The 17,096-nt window shown below is 64.4% G+C and overlaps 14 non-coding genes across 14 annotated transcripts; all 14 read right to left on the bottom strand.

The window, feature by feature from the left end:
• Positions 1-720: 720 nt before the first annotated feature.
• LOC128912157 (5S ribosomal RNA) lies at positions 721-839 on the bottom strand. Its single transcript, XR_008467488.1, has one exon. It is a non-coding gene; the product is annotated as a 5S ribosomal RNA (ribosomal RNA).
• Positions 840-1,852: 1,013 nt separating this feature from the next.
• Positions 1,853-1,971, bottom strand: LOC128912170 (5S ribosomal RNA). The gene has a single exon (XR_008467501.1). It is a non-coding gene; the product is annotated as a 5S ribosomal RNA (ribosomal RNA).
• A 1,136-nt stretch (positions 1,972-3,107) lies between these two features.
• LOC128912075 (5S ribosomal RNA) lies at positions 3,108-3,226 on the bottom strand. Its single transcript, XR_008467407.1, has one exon. It is a non-coding gene; the product is annotated as a 5S ribosomal RNA (ribosomal RNA).
• A 1,136-nt stretch (positions 3,227-4,362) lies between these two features.
• LOC128912064 (5S ribosomal RNA) lies at positions 4,363-4,481 on the bottom strand. Its single transcript, XR_008467396.1, has one exon. It is a non-coding gene; the product is annotated as a 5S ribosomal RNA (ribosomal RNA).
• Positions 4,482-5,482: 1,001 nt separating this feature from the next.
• LOC128912172 (5S ribosomal RNA) lies at positions 5,483-5,601 on the bottom strand. The gene has a single exon (XR_008467503.1). It is a non-coding gene; the product is annotated as a 5S ribosomal RNA (ribosomal RNA).
• A 1,150-nt stretch (positions 5,602-6,751) lies between these two features.
• Positions 6,752-6,870, bottom strand: LOC128911995 (5S ribosomal RNA). Its single transcript, XR_008467325.1, has one exon. It is a non-coding gene; the product is annotated as a 5S ribosomal RNA (ribosomal RNA).
• Positions 6,871-8,006: 1,136 nt separating this feature from the next.
• On the bottom strand, positions 8,007-8,125 carry LOC128912053 (5S ribosomal RNA). The gene has a single exon (XR_008467385.1). It is a non-coding gene; the product is annotated as a 5S ribosomal RNA (ribosomal RNA).
• Positions 8,126-9,126: 1,001 nt separating this feature from the next.
• Positions 9,127-9,245, bottom strand: LOC128912120 (5S ribosomal RNA). Its single transcript, XR_008467451.1, has one exon. It is a non-coding gene; the product is annotated as a 5S ribosomal RNA (ribosomal RNA).
• Positions 9,246-10,381: 1,136 nt separating this feature from the next.
• On the bottom strand, positions 10,382-10,500 carry LOC128912079 (5S ribosomal RNA). Its single transcript, XR_008467410.1, has one exon. It is a non-coding gene; the product is annotated as a 5S ribosomal RNA (ribosomal RNA).
• A 1,137-nt stretch (positions 10,501-11,637) lies between these two features.
• On the bottom strand, positions 11,638-11,756 carry LOC128912156 (5S ribosomal RNA). The gene has a single exon (XR_008467487.1). It is a non-coding gene; the product is annotated as a 5S ribosomal RNA (ribosomal RNA).
• A 1,149-nt stretch (positions 11,757-12,905) lies between these two features.
• Positions 12,906-13,024, bottom strand: LOC128912107 (5S ribosomal RNA). The gene has a single exon (XR_008467438.1). It is a non-coding gene; the product is annotated as a 5S ribosomal RNA (ribosomal RNA).
• A 1,001-nt stretch (positions 13,025-14,025) lies between these two features.
• LOC128912104 (5S ribosomal RNA) lies at positions 14,026-14,144 on the bottom strand. Its single transcript, XR_008467435.1, has one exon. It is a non-coding gene; the product is annotated as a 5S ribosomal RNA (ribosomal RNA).
• Positions 14,145-15,280: 1,136 nt separating this feature from the next.
• LOC128912042 (5S ribosomal RNA) lies at positions 15,281-15,399 on the bottom strand. The gene has a single exon (XR_008467374.1). It is a non-coding gene; the product is annotated as a 5S ribosomal RNA (ribosomal RNA).
• Positions 15,400-16,548: 1,149 nt separating this feature from the next.
• LOC128911994 (5S ribosomal RNA) lies at positions 16,549-16,667 on the bottom strand. The gene has a single exon (XR_008467324.1). It is a non-coding gene; the product is annotated as a 5S ribosomal RNA (ribosomal RNA).
• Positions 16,668-17,096: the final 429 nt, after the last annotated feature.

The following is a 17,096-nucleotide window of genomic DNA, read 5'->3' as shown; positions in this document are numbered from 1 at the left end:
CCAGATGCTCCGCCCGACGCCAAAATCATACACCACCCAACACCCCAAAAGACCTCCACACCCCTGCTACACGCCCCGCAGCCCCGCACACCCACCCGCCTGCCGCAACACCCCACTCGCAACACCAAAACACTCAACGCCCCCCCGCCTGCCGGCAAAAGCCTACAGCACCCAACAACCCAAAAAACCTCCACAAGCCTCCCACGTGCCCTGCAGCCCCACACACCCACCCGCCTGCCGCAACCACACACGCACCTGCCCCCCCGACACAACCCCCCACCCGCAACACCAAAACGCTCAACACCCCTCCGCCCGCCCCCAAAAGCCTACAGCACCCAACATGCCACGCGCAACACTCCAGAAAACCTCCACACCCCTGCCACATGGCCCGCAGCCCCACACACCCGCCCGCCTGCCGCAACTACACCCGCACCTGCCCCAACACAGCCCCCCAAAATACTTACACACCACTCCCACACGCCCCGCGCCCTCCAGCCCCACACACCCACCCGCCTGCCGCAACACCCCACGCGCAACACCAAAACACTCAACGCCCCCCCGCCTGCCGGCAAAAGCCTACAACAGCCCAAAAAACCTCCACAAGCCTCCCACGCGCCCCGCAGCCCCACACACCCACCCGCCTGCCGCAACGACACCCGCACCTGCCCCCCTGCCGGCCGCAACAGCAAAACGCGCAGCGCCCCTCCGCCCGCCGGCAAAAGCCTACAGCACCCGGTATTCCCAGGCGGTCTCCCATCCAAGTACTAACCGGGCCCGACCCTGCTTAGCTTCCGAGATCAGACAAGGTCGGGCGTTCTCAGGGTGGTATGGCCGTAGGCACCCCTCTGCCCCACAACAGCCCTCTCCACACCCACCGCCCACACCGCCCTCCCGCACTCACGCACACCCCCACGCACACAACAACGCCTCACACCACACACACACACACAAACACACACGCAACACACGCACCTACCCACAACACACCTCACACAAAACAACACCCCACACGCAACACCCCGCAAAAAATACACACCCCTCACCACACGCACCCTGCCCTACACACACACACACGCACCCGCCTCACGCAACAACACACGCACCTGCCACAACACAACACCCCACACACAACACCACTAAATACTTACACCACACTCACGCACCACACGCGCCCTACAGCCCCACACACCCTCCCTCCTCCCGCAACAACACCCGCACCTGCCCCGACGCCTGCCAGAATACCCCACTCGCAACACCACAACGCTCGCCAGACGCTCCGCCCGACGCCAAAATCATACACCACCCAACACCCCAAAAGACCTCCACACCCCTGCTACACGCCCCGCAGCCCCGCACACCCACCCGCCTGCCGCAACACCCCACTCGCAACACCAAAACACTCAACGCCCCCCCGCCTGCCGGCAAAAGCCTACAGCACCCAACAACCCAAAAAACCTCCACAAGCCTCCCACGTGCCCTGCAGCCCCACACACCCACCCGCCTGCCGCAACCACACACGCACCTGCCCCCCCGACACAACCCCCCACCCGCAACACCAAAACGCTCAACACCCCTCCGCCCGCCCCCAAAAGCCTACAGCACCCAACATGCCACGCGCAACACTCCAGAAAACCTCCACACCCCTGCCACATGGCCCGCAGCCCCACACACCCGCCCGCCTGCCGCAACTACACCCGCACCTGCCCCAACACAGCCCCCCAAAAGACCTCCACACCCCTGCTACACGCCCCGCAGCCCCACACACCCACCCGCCTGCCGCAACGACACCCGCACCTGCCCCCCTGCCGGCCGCAACAGCAAAACGCGCAGCGCCCCTCCGCCCGCCGGCAAAAGCCTACAGCACCCGGTATTCCCGGGCGGTCTCCCATCCAAGTACTAACTGGGCCCGACCCTGCTTAGCTTCCAAGATCAGACGAGATCGGGCGTTCTCAGGGTGGTATGGCCGTAGGCACCCCTCTGCCCCACAACAGCCCTCTCCACACCCACCGCCCACACCGCCCTCCCGCACTCACGCACACAACAACGCCTCACACCACACACACACACACAAACACACACGCAACACACGCACCTACCCACAACACACCTCACACAAAACAACACCCCACACGCAACACCCCGCAAAAAATACACACCCCTCACCACACGCACCCTGCCCTACACACACACACACGCACCCGCCTCACGCAACAACACACGCACCTGCCACAACACAACACCCCACACACAACACCACTAAATACTTACACCACACTCACGCACCACACGCGCCCTACAGCCCCACACACCCTCCCTCCTCCCGCAACAACACCCGCACCTGCCCCGACGCCTGCCAGAATACCCCACTCGCAACACCACAACGCTCGCCAGACGCTCCGCCCGACGCCAAAATCATACACCACCCAACACCCCAAAAGACCTCCACACCCCTGCTACACGCCCCGCAGCCCCGCACACCCACCCGCCTGCCGCAACACCCCACTCGCAACACCAAAACACTCAACGCCCCCCCGCCTGCCGGCAAAAGCCTACAGCACCCAACAACCCAAAAAACCTCCACAAGCCTCCCACGTGCCCTGCAGCCCCACACACCCACCCGCCTGCCGCAACCACACACGCACCTGCCCCCCCGACACAACCCCCCACCCGCAACACCAAAACGCTCAACACCCCTCCGCCCGCCCCCAAAAGCCTACAGCACCCAACATGCCACGCGCAACACTCCAGAAAACCTCCACACCCCTGCCACATGGCCCGCAGCCCCACACACCCGCCCGCCTGCCGCAACTACACCCGCACCTGCCCCAACACAGCCCCCCAAAATACTTACACACCACTCCCACACGCCCCGCGCCCTCCAGCCCCACACACCCACCCGCCTGCCGCAACACCCCACGCGCAACACCAAAACACTCAACGCCCCCCCGCCTGCCGGCAAAAGCCTACAACAGCCCAAAAAACCTCCACAAGCCTCCCACGCGCCCCGCAGCCCCACACACCCACCCGCCTGCCGCAACGACACCCGCACCTGCCCCCCTGCCGGCCGCAACAGCAAAACGCGCAGCGCCCCTCCGCCCGCCGGCAAAAGCCTACAGCACCCGGTATTCCCAGGCGGTCTCCCATCCAAGTACTAACCGGGCCCGACCCTGCTTAGCTTCCGAGATCAGACGAGATCGGGCGTTCTCAGGGTGGTATGGCCGTAGGCACCCCTCTGCCCCACAACAGCCCTCTCCACACCCACCGCCCACACCGCCCTCCCGCACTCACGCACACAACAACGCCTCACACCACACACACACACACAAACACACACGCAACACACGCACCTACCCACAACACACCTCACACAAAACAACACCCCACACGCAACACCCCGCAAAAAATACACACCCCTCACCACACGCACCCTGCCCTACACACACACACACGCACCCGCCTCACGCAACAACACACGCACCTGCCACAACACAACACCCCACACACAACACCACTAAATACTTACACCACACTCACGCACCACACGCGCCCTACAGCCCCACACACCCTCCCTCCTCCCGCAACAACACCCGCACCTGCCCCGACGCCTGCCAGAATACCCCACTCGCAACACCACAACGCTCGCCAGACGCTCCGCCCGACGCCAAAATCATACACCACCCAACACCCCAAAAGACCTCCACACCCCTGCTACACGCCCCGCAGCCCCGCACACCCACCCGCCTGCCGCAACACCCCACTCGCAACACCAAAACACTCAACGCCCCCCCGCCTGCCGGCAAAAGCCTACAGCACCCAACAACCCAAAAAACCTCCACAAGCCTCCCACGTGCCCTGCAGCCCCACACACCCACCCGCCTGCCGCAACCACACACGCACCTGCCCCCCCGACACAACCCCCCACCCGCAACACCAAAACGCTCAACACCCCTCCGCCCGCCCCCAAAAGCCTACAGCACCCAACATGCCACGCGCAACACTCCAGAAAACCTCCACACCCCTGCCACATGGCCCGCAGCCCCACACACCCGCCCGCCTGCCGCAACTACACCCGCACCTGCCCCAACACAGCCCCCCAAAATACTTACACACCACTCCCACACGCCCCGCGCCCTCCAGCCCCACACACCCACCCGCCTGCCGCAACACCCCACGCGCAACACCAAAACACTCAACGCCCCCCCGCCTGCCGGCAAAAGCCTACAACAGCCCAAAAAACCTCCACAAGCCTCCCACGCGCCCCGCAGCCCCACACACCCACCCGCCTGCCGCAACGACACCCGCACCTGCCCCCCTGCCGGCCGCAACAGCAAAACGCGCAGCGCCCCTCCGCCCGCCGGCAAAAGCCTACAGCACCCGGTATTCCCAGGCGGTCTCCCATCCAAGTACTAACCGGGCCCGACCCTGCTTAGCTTCCGAGATCAGACGAGATCGGGCGTTCTCAGGGTGGTATGGCCGTAGGCACCCCTCTGCCCCACAACAGCCCTCTCCACACCCACCGCCCACACCGCCCTCCCGCACTCACGCACACAACAACGCCTCACACCACACACACACACACAAACACACACGCAACACACGCACCTACCCACAACACACCTCACACAAAACAACACCCCACACGCAACACCCCGCAAAAAATACACACCCCTCACCACACGCACCCTGCCCTACACACACACACACGCACCCGCCTCACGCAACAACACACGCACCTGCCACAACACAACACCCCACACACAACACCACTAAATACTTACACCACACTCACGCACCACACGCGCCCTACAGCCCCACACACCCTCCCTCCTCCCGCAACAACACCCGCACCTGCCCCGACGCCTGCCAGAATACCCCACTCGCAACACCACAACGCTCGCCAGACGCTCCGCCCGACGCCAAAATCATACACCACCCAACACCCCAAAAGACCTCCACACCCCTGCTACACGCCCCGCAGCCCCGCACACCCACCCGCCTGCCGCAACACCCCACTCGCAACACCAAAACACTCAACGCCCCCCCGCCTGCCGGCAAAAGCCTACAGCACCCAACAACCCAAAAAACCTCCACAAGCCTCCCACGTGCCCTGCAGCCCCACACACCCACCCGCCTGCCGCAACCACACACGCACCTGCCCCCCCGACACAACCCCCCACCCGCAACACCAAAACGCTCAACACCCCTCCGCCCGCCCCCAAAAGCCTACAGCACCCAACATGCCACGCGCAACACTCCAGAAAACCTCCACACCCCTGCCACATGGCCCGCAGCCCCACACACCCGCCCGCCTGCCGCAACTACACCCGCACCTGCCCCAACACAGCCCCCCAAAAGACCTCCACACCCCTGCTACACGCCCCGCAGCCCCACACACCCACCCGCCTGCCGCAACGACACCCGCACCTGCCCCCCTGCCGGCCGCAACAGCAAAACGCGCAGCGCCCCTCCGCCCGCCGGCAAAAGCCTACAGCACCCGGTATTCCCGGGCGGTCTCCCATCCAAGTACTAACTGGGCCCGACCCTGCTTAGCTTCCGAGATCAGACGAGGTCGGGCGTTCTCAGGGTGGTATGGCCGTAGGCACCCCTCTGCCCCACAACAGCCCTCTCCACACCCACCGCCCACACCGCCCTCCCGCACTCACGCACACCCCCACGCACACAACAACGCCTCACACCACACACACACACACACAAACACACACGCAACACACGCACCTACCCACAACACACCTCACACAAAACAACACCCCACACGCAACACCCCGCAAAAAATACACACCCCTCACCACACGCACCCTGCCCTACACACACACACACGCACCCGCCTCACGCAACAACACACGCACCTGCCACAACACAACACCCCACACACAACACCACTAAATACTTACACCACACTCACGCACCACACGCGCCCTACAGCCCCACACACCCTCCCTCCTCCCGCAACAACACCCGCACCTGCCCCGACGCCTGCCAGAATACCCCACTCGCAACACCACAACGCTCGCCAGACGCTCCGCCCGACGCCAAAATCATACACCACCCAACACCCCAAAAGACCTCCACACCCCTGCTACACGCCCCGCAGCCCCGCACACCCACCCGCCTGCCGCAACACCCCACTCGCAACACCAAAACACTCAACGCCCCCCCGCCTGCCGGCAAAAGCCTACAGCACCCAACAACCCAAAAAACCTCCACAAGCCTCCCACGTGCCCTGCAGCCCCACACACCCACCCGCCTGCCGCAACCACACACGCACCTGCCCCCCCGACACAACCCCCCACCCGCAACACCAAAACGCTCAACACCCCTCCGCCCGCCCCCAAAAGCCTACAGCACCCAACATGCCACGCGCAACACTCCAGAAAACCTCCACACCCCTGCCACATGGCCCGCAGCCCCGCACACCCGCCCGCCTGCCGCAACTACACCCGCACCTGCCCCAACACAGCCCCCCAAAATACTTACACACCACTCCCACACGCCCCGCGCCCTCCAGCCCCACACACCCACCCGCCTGCCGCAACACCCCACGCGCAACACCAAAACACTCAACGCCCCCCCGCCTGCCGGCAAAAGCCTACAACAGCCCAAAAAACCTCCACAAGCCTCCCACGCGCCCCGCAGCCCCACACACCCACCCGCCTGCCGCAACGACACCCGCACCTGCCCCCCTGCCGGCCGCAACAGCAAAACGCGCAGCGCCCCTCCGCCCGCCGGCAAAAGCCTACAGCACCCGGTATTCCCGGGCGGTCTCCCATCCAAGTACTAACCGGGCCCGACCCTGCTTAGCTTCCGAGATCAGACGAGATCGGGCGTTCTCAGGGTGGTATGGCCGTAGGCACCCCTCTGCCCCACAACAGCCCTCTCCACACCCACCGCCCACACCGCCCTCCCGCACTCACGCACACAACAACGCCTCACACCACACACACACACACAAACACACACGCAACACACGCACCTACCCACAACACACCTCACACAAAACAACACCCCACACGCAACACCCCGCAAAAAATACACACCCCTCACCACACGCACCCTGCCCTACACACACACACACGCACCCGCCTCACGCAACAACACACGCACCTGCCACAACACAACACCCCACACACAACACCACTAAATACTTACACCACACTCACGCACCACACGCGCCCTACAGCCCCACACACCCTCCCTCCTCCCGCAACAACACCCGCACCTGCCCCGACGCCTGCCAGAATACCCCACTCGCAACACCACAACGCTCGCCAGACGCTCCGCCCGACGCCAAAATCATACACCACCCAACACCCCAAAAGACCTCCACACCCCTGCTACACGCCCCGCAGCCCCGCACACCCACCCGCCTGCCGCAACACCCCACTCGCAACACCAAAACACTCAACGCCCCCCCGCCTGCCGGCAAAAGCCTACAGCACCCAACAACCCAAAAAACCTCCACAAGCCTCCCACGTGCCCTGCAGCCCCACACACCCACCCGCCTGCCGCAACCACACACGCACCTGCCCCCCCGACACAACCCCCCACCCGCAACACCAAAACGCTCAACACCCCTCCGCCCGCCCCCAAAAGCCTACAGCACCCAACATGCCACGCGCAACACTCCAGAAAACCTCCACACCCCTGCCACATGGCCCGCAGCCCCACACACCCGCCCGCCTGCCGCAACTACACCCGCACCTGCCCCAACACAGCCCCCCAAAATACTTACACACCACTCCCACACGCCCCGCGCCCTCCAGCCCCACACACCCACCCGCCTGCCGCAACACCCCACGCGCAACACCAAAACACTCAACGCCCCCCCGCCTGCCGGCAAAAGCCTACAACAGCCCAAAAAACCTCCACAAGCCTCCCACGCGCCCCGCAGCCCCACACACCCACCCGCCTGCCGCAACGACACCCGCACCTGCCCCCCTGCCGGCCGCAACAGCAAAACGCGCAGCGCCCCTCCGCCCGCCGGCAAAAGCCTACAGCACCCGGTATTCCCAGGCGGTCTCCCATCCAAGTACTAACCGGGCCCGACCCTGCTTAGCTTCCGAGATCAGACGAGATCGGGCGTTCTCAGGGTGGTATGGCCGTAGGCACCCCTCTGCCCCACAACAGCCCTCTCCACACCCACCGCCCACACCGCCCTCCCGCACTCACGCACACAACAACGCCTCACACCACACACACACACACAAACACACACGCAACACACGCACCTACCCACAACACACCTCACACAAAACAACACCCCACACGCAACACCCCGCAAAAAATACACACCCCTCACCACACGCACCCTGCCCTACACACACACACACGCACCCGCCTCACGCAACAACACACGCACCTGCCACAACACAACACCCCACACACAACACCACTAAATACTTACACCACACTCACGCACCACACGCGCCCTACAGCCCCACACACCCTCCCTCCTCCCGCAACAACACCCGCACCTGCCCCGACGCCTGCCAGAATACCCCACTCGCAACACCACAACGCTCGCCAGACGCTCCGCCCGACGCCAAAATCATACACCACCCAACACCCCAAAAGACCTCCACACCCCTGCTACACGCCCCGCAGCCCCGCACACCCACCCGCCTGCCGCAACACCCCACTCGCAACACCAAAACACTCAACGCCCCCCCGCCTGCCGGCAAAAGCCTACAGCACCCAACAACCCAAAAAACCTCCACAAGCCTCCCACGTGCCCTGCAGCCCCACACACCCACCCGCCTGCCGCAACCACACACGCACCTGCCCCCCCGACACAACCCCCCACCCGCAACACCAAAACGCTCAACACCCCTCCGCCCGCCCCCAAAAGCCTACAGCACCCAACATGCCACGCGCAACACTCCAGAAAACCTCCACACCCCTGCCACATGGCCCGCAGCCCCACACACCCGCCCGCCTGCCGCAACTACACCCGCACCTGCCCCAACACAGCCCCCCAAAAGACCTCCACACCCCTGCTACACGCCCCGCAGCCCCACACACCCACCCGCCTGCCGCAACGACACCCGCACCTGCCCCCCTGCCGGCCGCAACAGCAAAACGCGCCGCGCCCCTCCGCCCGCCGGCAAAAGCCTACAGCACCCGGTATTCCCGGGCGGTCTCCCATCCAAGTACTAACTGGGCCCGACCCTGCTTAGCTTCCGAGATCAGACGAGATCGGGCGTTCTCAGGGTGGTATGGCCGTAGGCACCCCTCTGCCCCACAACAGCCCTCTCCACACCCACCGCCCACACCGCCCTCCCGCACTCACGCACACAACAACGCCTCACACCACACACACACACACAAACACACACGCAACACACGCACCTACCCACAACACACCTCACACAAAACAACACCCCACACGCAACACCCCGCAAAAAATACACACCCCTCACCACACGCACCCTGCCCTACACACACACACACGCACCCGCCTCACGCAACAACACACGCACCTGCCACAACACAACACCCCACACACAACACCACTAAATACTTACACCACACTCACGCACCACACGCGCCCTACAGCCCCACACACCCTCCCTCCTCCCGCAACAACACCCGCACCTGCCCCGACGCCTGCCAGAATACCCCACTCGCAACACCACAACGCTCGCCAGACGCTCCGCCCGACGCCAAAATCATACACCACCCAACACCCCAAAAGACCTCCACACCCCTGCTACACGCCCCGCAGCCCCGCACACCCACCCGCCTGCCGCAACACCCCACTCGCAACACCAAAACACTCAACGCCCCCCCGCCTGCCGGCAAAAGCCTACAGCACCCAACAACCCAAAAAACCTCCACAAGCCTCCCACGTGCCCTGCAGCCCCACACACCCACCCGCCTGCCGCAACCACACACGCACCTGCCCCCCCGACACAACCCCCCACCCGCAACACCAAAACGCTCAACACCCCTCCGCCCGCCCCCAAAAGCCTACAGCACCCAACATGCCACGCGCAACACTCCAGAAAACCTCCACACCCCTGCCACATGGCCCGCAGCCCCACACACCCGCCCGCCTGCCGCAACTACACCCGCACCTGCCCCAACACAGCCCCCCAAAATACTTACACACCACTCCCACACGCCCCGCGCCCTCCAGCCCCACACACCCACCCGCCTGCCGCAACACCCCACGCGCAACACCAAAACACTCAACGCCCCCCCGCCTGCCGGCAAAAGCCTACAACAGCCCAAAAAACCTCCACAAGCCTCCCACGCGCCCCGCAGCCCCACACACCCACCCGCCTGCCGCAACGACACCCGCACCTGCCCCCCTGCCGGCCGCAACAGCAAAACGCGCAGCGCCCCTCCGCCCGCCGGCAAAAGCCTACAGCACCCGGTATTCCCGGGCGGTCTCCCATCCAAGTACTAACCGGGCCCGACCCTGCTTAGCTTCCGAGATCAGACGAGATCGGGCGTTCTCAGGGTGGTATGGCCATAGGCACCCCTCTGCCCCACAACAGCCCTCTCCACACCCACCGCCCACACCGCCCTCCCGCACTCACGCACACAACAACGCCTCACACCACACACACACACACAAACACACACGCAACACACGCACCTACCCACAACACACCTCACACAAAACAACACCCCACACGCAACACCCCGCAAAAAATACACACCCCTCACCACACGCACCCTGCCCTACACACACACACACGCACCCGCCTCACGCAACAACACACGCACCTGCCACAACACAACACCCCACACACAACACCACTAAATACTTACACCACACTCACGCACCACACGCGCCCTACAGCCCCACACACCCTCCCTCCTCCCGCAACAACACCCGCACCTGCCCCGACGCCTGCCAGAATACCCCACTCGCAACACCACAACGCTCGCCAGACGCTCCGCCCGACGCCAAAATCATACACCACCCAACACCCCAAAAGACCTCCACACCCCTGCTACACGCCCCGCAGCCCCGCACACCCACCCGCCTGCCGCAACACCCCACTCGCAACACCAAAACACTCAACGCCCCCCCGCCTGCCGGCAAAAGCCTACAGCACCCAACAACCCAAAAAACCTCCACAAGCCTCCCACGTGCCCTGCAGCCCCACACACCCACCCGCCTGCCGCAACCACACACGCACCTGCCCCCCCGACACAACCCCCCACCCGCAACACCAAAACGCTCAACACCCCTCCGCCCGCCCCCAAAAGCCTACAGCACCCAACATGCCACGCGCAACACTCCAGAAAACCTCCACACCCCTGCCACATGGCCCGCAGCCCCACACACCCGCCCGCCTGCCGCAACTACACCCGCACCTGCCCCAACACAGCCCCCCAAAATACTTACACACCACTCCCACACGCCCCGCGCCCTCCAGCCCCACACACCCACCCGCCTGCCGCAACACCCCACGCGCAACACCAAAACACTCAACGCCCCCCCGCCTGCCGGCAAAAGCCTACAACAGCCCAAAAAACCTCCACAAGCCTCCCACGCGCCCCGCAGCCCCACACACCCACCCGCCTGCCGCAACGACACCCGCACCTGCCCCCCCTGCCGGCCGCAACAGCAAAACGCGCAGCGCCCCTCCGCCCGCCGGCAAAAGCCTACAGCACCCGGTATTCCCAGGCGGTCTCCCATCCAAGTACTAACCGGGCCCGACCCTGCTTAGCTTCCGAGATCAGACAAGGTCGGGCGTTCTCAGGGTGGTATGGCCGTAGGCACCCCTCTGCCCCACAACAGCCCTCTCCACACCCACCGCCCACACCGCCCTCCCGCACTCACGCACACCCCCACGCACACAACAACGCCTCACACCACACACACACACACAAACACACACGCAACACACGCACCTACCCACAACACACCTCACACAAAACAACACCCCACACGCAACACCCCGCAAAAAATACACACCCCTCACCACACGCACCCTGCCCTACACACACACACACGCACCCGCCTCACGCAACAACACACGCACCTGCCACAACACAACACCCCACACACAACACCACTAAATACTTACACCACACTCACGCACCACACGCGCCCTACAGCCCCACACACCCTCCCTCCTCCCGCAACAACACCCGCACCTGCCCCGACGCCTGCCAGAATACCCCACTCGCAACACCACAACGCTCGCCAGACGCTCCGCCCGACGCCAAAATCATACACCACCCAACACCCCAAAAGACCTCCACACCCCTGCTACACGCCCCGCAGCCCCGCACACCCACCCGCCTGCCGCAACACCCCACTCGCAACACCAAAACACTCAACGCCCCCCCGCCTGCCGGCAAAAGCCTACAGCACCCAACAACCCAAAAAACCTCCACAAGCCTCCCACGTGCCCTGCAGCCCCACACACCCACCCGCCTGCCGCAACCACACACGCACCTGCCCCCCCGACACAACCCCCCACCCGCAACACCAAAACGCTCAACACCCCTCCGCCCGCCCCCAAAAGCCTACAGCACCCAACATGCCACGCGCAACACTCCAGAAAACCTCCACACCCCTGCCACATGGCCCGCAGCCCCACACACCCGCCCGCCTGCCGCAACTACACCCGCACCTGCCCCAACACAGCCCCCCAAAATACTTACACACCACTCCCACACGCCCCGCGCCCTCCAGCCCCACACACCCACCCGCCTGCCGCAACACCCCACGCGCAACACCAAAACACTCAACGCCCCCCCCGCCTGCCGGCAAAAGCCTACAACAGCCCAAAAAACCTCCACAAGCCTCCCACGCGCCCCGCAGCCCCACACACCCACCCGCCTGCCGCAACGACACCCGCACCTGCCCCCCTGCCGGCCGCAACAGCAAAACGCGCAGCGCCCCTCCGCCCGCCGGCAAAAGCCTACAGCAACCGGTATTCCCAGGCGGTCTCCCATCCAAGTACTAACCGGGCCCGACCCTGCTTAGCTTCCGAGATCAGACGAGATCGGGCGTTCTCAGGGTGGTATGGCCGTAGGCACCCCTCTGCCCCACAACAGCCCTCTCCACACCCACCGCCCACACCGCCCTCCCGCACTCACGCACACAACAACGCCTCACACCACACACACACACACAAACACACACGCAACACACGCACCTACCCACAACACACCTCACACAAAACAACACCCCACACGCAACACCCCGCAAAAAATACACACCCCTCACCACACGCACCCTGCCCTACACACACACACACGCACCCGCCTCACGCAACAACACACGCACCTGCCACAACACAACACCCCACACACAACACCACTAAATACTTACACCACACTCACGCACCACACGCGCCCTACAGCCCCACACACCCTCCCTCCTCCCGCAACAACACCCGCACCTGCCCCGACGCCTGCCAGAATACCCCACTCGCAACACCACAACGCTCGCCAGACGCTCCGCCCGACGCCAAAATCATACACCACCCAACACCCCAAAAGACCTCCACACCCCTGCTACACGCCCCGCAGCCCCGCACACCCACCCGCCTGCCGCAACACCCCACTCGCAACACCAAAACACTCAACGCCCCCCCGCCTGCCGGCAAAAGCCTACAGCACCCAACAACCCAAAAAACCTCCACAAGCCTCCCACGTGCCCTGCAGCCCCACACACCCACCCGCCTGCCGCAACCACACACGCACCTGCCCCCCCGACACAACCCCCCACCCGCAACACCAAAACGCTCAACACCCCTCCGCCCGCCCCCAAAAGCCTACAGCACCCAACATGCCACGCGCAACACTCCAGAAAACCTCCACACCCCTGCCACATGGCCCGCAGCCCCACACACCCGCCCGCCTGCCGCAACTACACCCGCACCTGCCCCAACACAGCCCCCCAAAAGACCTCCACACCCCTGCTACACGCCCCGCAGCCCCACACACCCACCCGCCTGCCGCAACGACACCCGCACCTGCCCCCCTGCCGGCCGCAACAGCAAAACGCGCAGCGCCCCTCCGCCCGCCGGCAAAAGCCTACAGCACCCGGTATTCCCAGGCGGTCTCCCATCCAAGTACTAACTGGGCCCGACCCTGCTTAGCTTCCGAGATCAGACGAGATCGGGCGTTCTCAGGGTGGTATGGCCGTAGGCACCCCTCTGCCCCACAACAGCCCTCTCCACACCCACCGCCCACACCGCCCTCCCGCACTCACGCACACAACAACGCCTCACACCACACACACACACACAAACACACACGCAACACACGCACCTACCCACAACACACCTCACACAAAACAACACCCCACACGCAACACCCCGCAAAAAATACACACCCCTCACCACACGCACCCTGCCCTACACACACACACACGCACCCGCCTCACGCAACAACACACGCACCTGCCACAACACAACACCCCACACACAACACCACTAAATACTTACACCACACTCACGCACCACACGCGCCCTACAGCCCCACACACCCTCCCTCCTCCCGCAACAACACCCGCACCTGCCCCGACGCCTGCCAGAATACCCCACTCGCAACACCACAACGCTCGCCAGACGCTCCGCCCGACGCCAAAATCATACACCACCCAACACCCCAAAAGACCTCCACACCCCTGCTACACGCCCCGCAGCCCCGCACACCCACCTGCCTGCCGCAACACCCCACTCGCAACACCAAAACACTCAACGCCCCCCCGCCTGCCGGCAAAAGCCTACAGCACCCAACAACCCAAAAAACCTCCACAAGCCTCCCACGTGCCCTGCAGCCCCACACACCCACCCGCCTGCCGCAACCACACACGCACCTGCCCCCCCGACACAACCCCCCACCCGCAACACCAAAACGCTCAACACCCCTCCGCCCGCCCCCAAAAGCCTACAGCACCCAACATGCCACGCGCAACACTCCAGAAAACCTCCACACCCCTGCCACATGGCCCGCAGCCCCACACACCCGCCCGCCTGCCGCAACTACACCCGCACCTGCCCCAACACAGCCCCCCAAAATACTTACACACCACTCCCACACGCCCCGCGCCCTCCAGCCCCACACACCCACCCGCCTGCCGCAACACCCCACGCGCAACACCAAAACACTCAACGCCCCCCCGCCTGCCGGCAAAAGCCTACAACAGCCCAAAAAACCTCCACAAGCCTCCCACGCGCCCCGCAGCCCCACACACCCACCCGCCTGCCGCAACGACACCCGCACCTGCCCCCCTGCCGGCCGCAACAGCAAAACGCGCAGCGCCCCTCCGCCCGCCGGCAAAAGCCTACAGCACCCGGTATTCCCAGGCGGTCTCCCATCCAAGTACTAACCGGGCCCGACCCTGCTTAGCTTCCGAGATCAGACGAGATCGGGCGTTCTCAGGGTGGTATGGCCGTAGGCACCCCTCTGCCCCACAACAGCCCTCTCCACACCCACCGCCCACACCGCCCTCCCGCACTCACGCACACCCCCACGCACACAACAACGCCTCACACCACACACACACACACAAACACACACGCAACACACGCACCTACCCACAACACACCTCACACAAAACAACACCCCACACGCAACACCCCGCAAAAAATACACACCCCTCACCACACGCACCCTGCCCTACACACACACACACGCACCCGCCTCACGCAACAACACACGCACCTGCCACAACACAACACCCCACACACAACACCACTAAATACTTACACCACACTCACGCACCACACGCGCCCTACAGCCCCACACACCCTCCCTCCTCCCGCAACAACACCCGCACCTGCCCCGACGCCTGCCAGAATACCCCACTCGCAACACCACAACGCTCGCCAGACGCTCCGCCCGACGCCAAAATCATACACCACCCAACACCCCAAAAGACCTCCACACCCCTGCTACACGCCCCGCAGCCCCGCACACCCACCCGCCTGCCGCAACACCCCACTCGCAACACCAAAACACTCAACGCCCCCCCGCCTGCCGGCAAAAGCCTACAGCACCCAACAACCCAAAAAAACCTCCACAAGCCTCCCACGTGCCCTGCAGCCCCACACACCCACCCGCCTGCCGCAACCACACACGCACCTGCCCCCCCGACACAACCCCCCACCCGCAACACCAAAACGCTCAACACCCCTCCGCCCGCCCCCAAAAGCCTACAGCACCCAACATGCCACGCGCAACACTCCAGAAAACCTCCACACCCCTGCCACATGGCCCGCAGCCCCACACACCCGCCCGCCTGCCGCAACTACACCCGCACCTGCCCCAACACAGCCCCCCAAAATACTTACACACCACTCCCACACGCCCCGCGCCCTCCAGCCCCACACACCCACCCGCCTGCCGCAACACCCCACGCGCAACACCAAAACACTCAACGCCCCCCCGCCTGCCGGCAAAAGCCTACAACAGCCCAAAAAACCTCCACAAGCCTCCCACGCGCCCCGCAGCCCCACACACCCACCCGCCTGCCACAACGACACCCGCACCTGCCCCCCTGCCGGCCGCAACAGCAAAACGCGCAGCGCCCCTCCGCCCGCCGGCAAAAGCCTACAGCACCCGGTATTCCCGGGCGGTCTCCCATCCAAGTACTAACCGGGCCCGACCCTGCTTAGCTTCCGAGATCAGACGAGATCGGGCGTTCTCAGGGTGGTATGGCCGTAGGCACCCCTCTGCCCCACAACAGCCCTCTCCACACCCACCGCCCACACCGCCCCTCCCGCACTCACGCACACAACAACGCCTCACACCACACACACACACACAAACACACACGCAACACACGCACCTACCCACAACACACCTCACACAAAACAACACCCCACACGCAACACCCCGCAAAAAATACACACCCCTCACCACACGCACCCTGCCCTACACACACACACACGCACCCGCCTCACGCAACAACACACGCACCTGCCACAACACAACACCCCACACACAACACCACTAAATACTTACACCACACTCACGCACCACACGCGCCCTACAGCCCCACACACCCTCCCTCCTCCCGCAACAACACCCGCACCTGCCCCGACGCCTGCCAGAATACCCCACTCGCAACACCACAACGCTCGCCAGACGCTCCG

Source organism: Rissa tridactyla, chromosome 6 (genome assembly GCF_028500815.1).
Source record: "Rissa tridactyla isolate bRisTri1 chromosome 6, bRisTri1.patW.cur.20221130, whole genome shotgun sequence".
NCBI classification, from domain to species: Eukaryota; Metazoa; Chordata; class Aves; order Charadriiformes; family Laridae; genus Rissa; species Rissa tridactyla.
The sequence above is the reverse complement of the archived record's forward strand: the minus strand, read 5'-3'. Positions and strand labels throughout refer to the sequence as shown.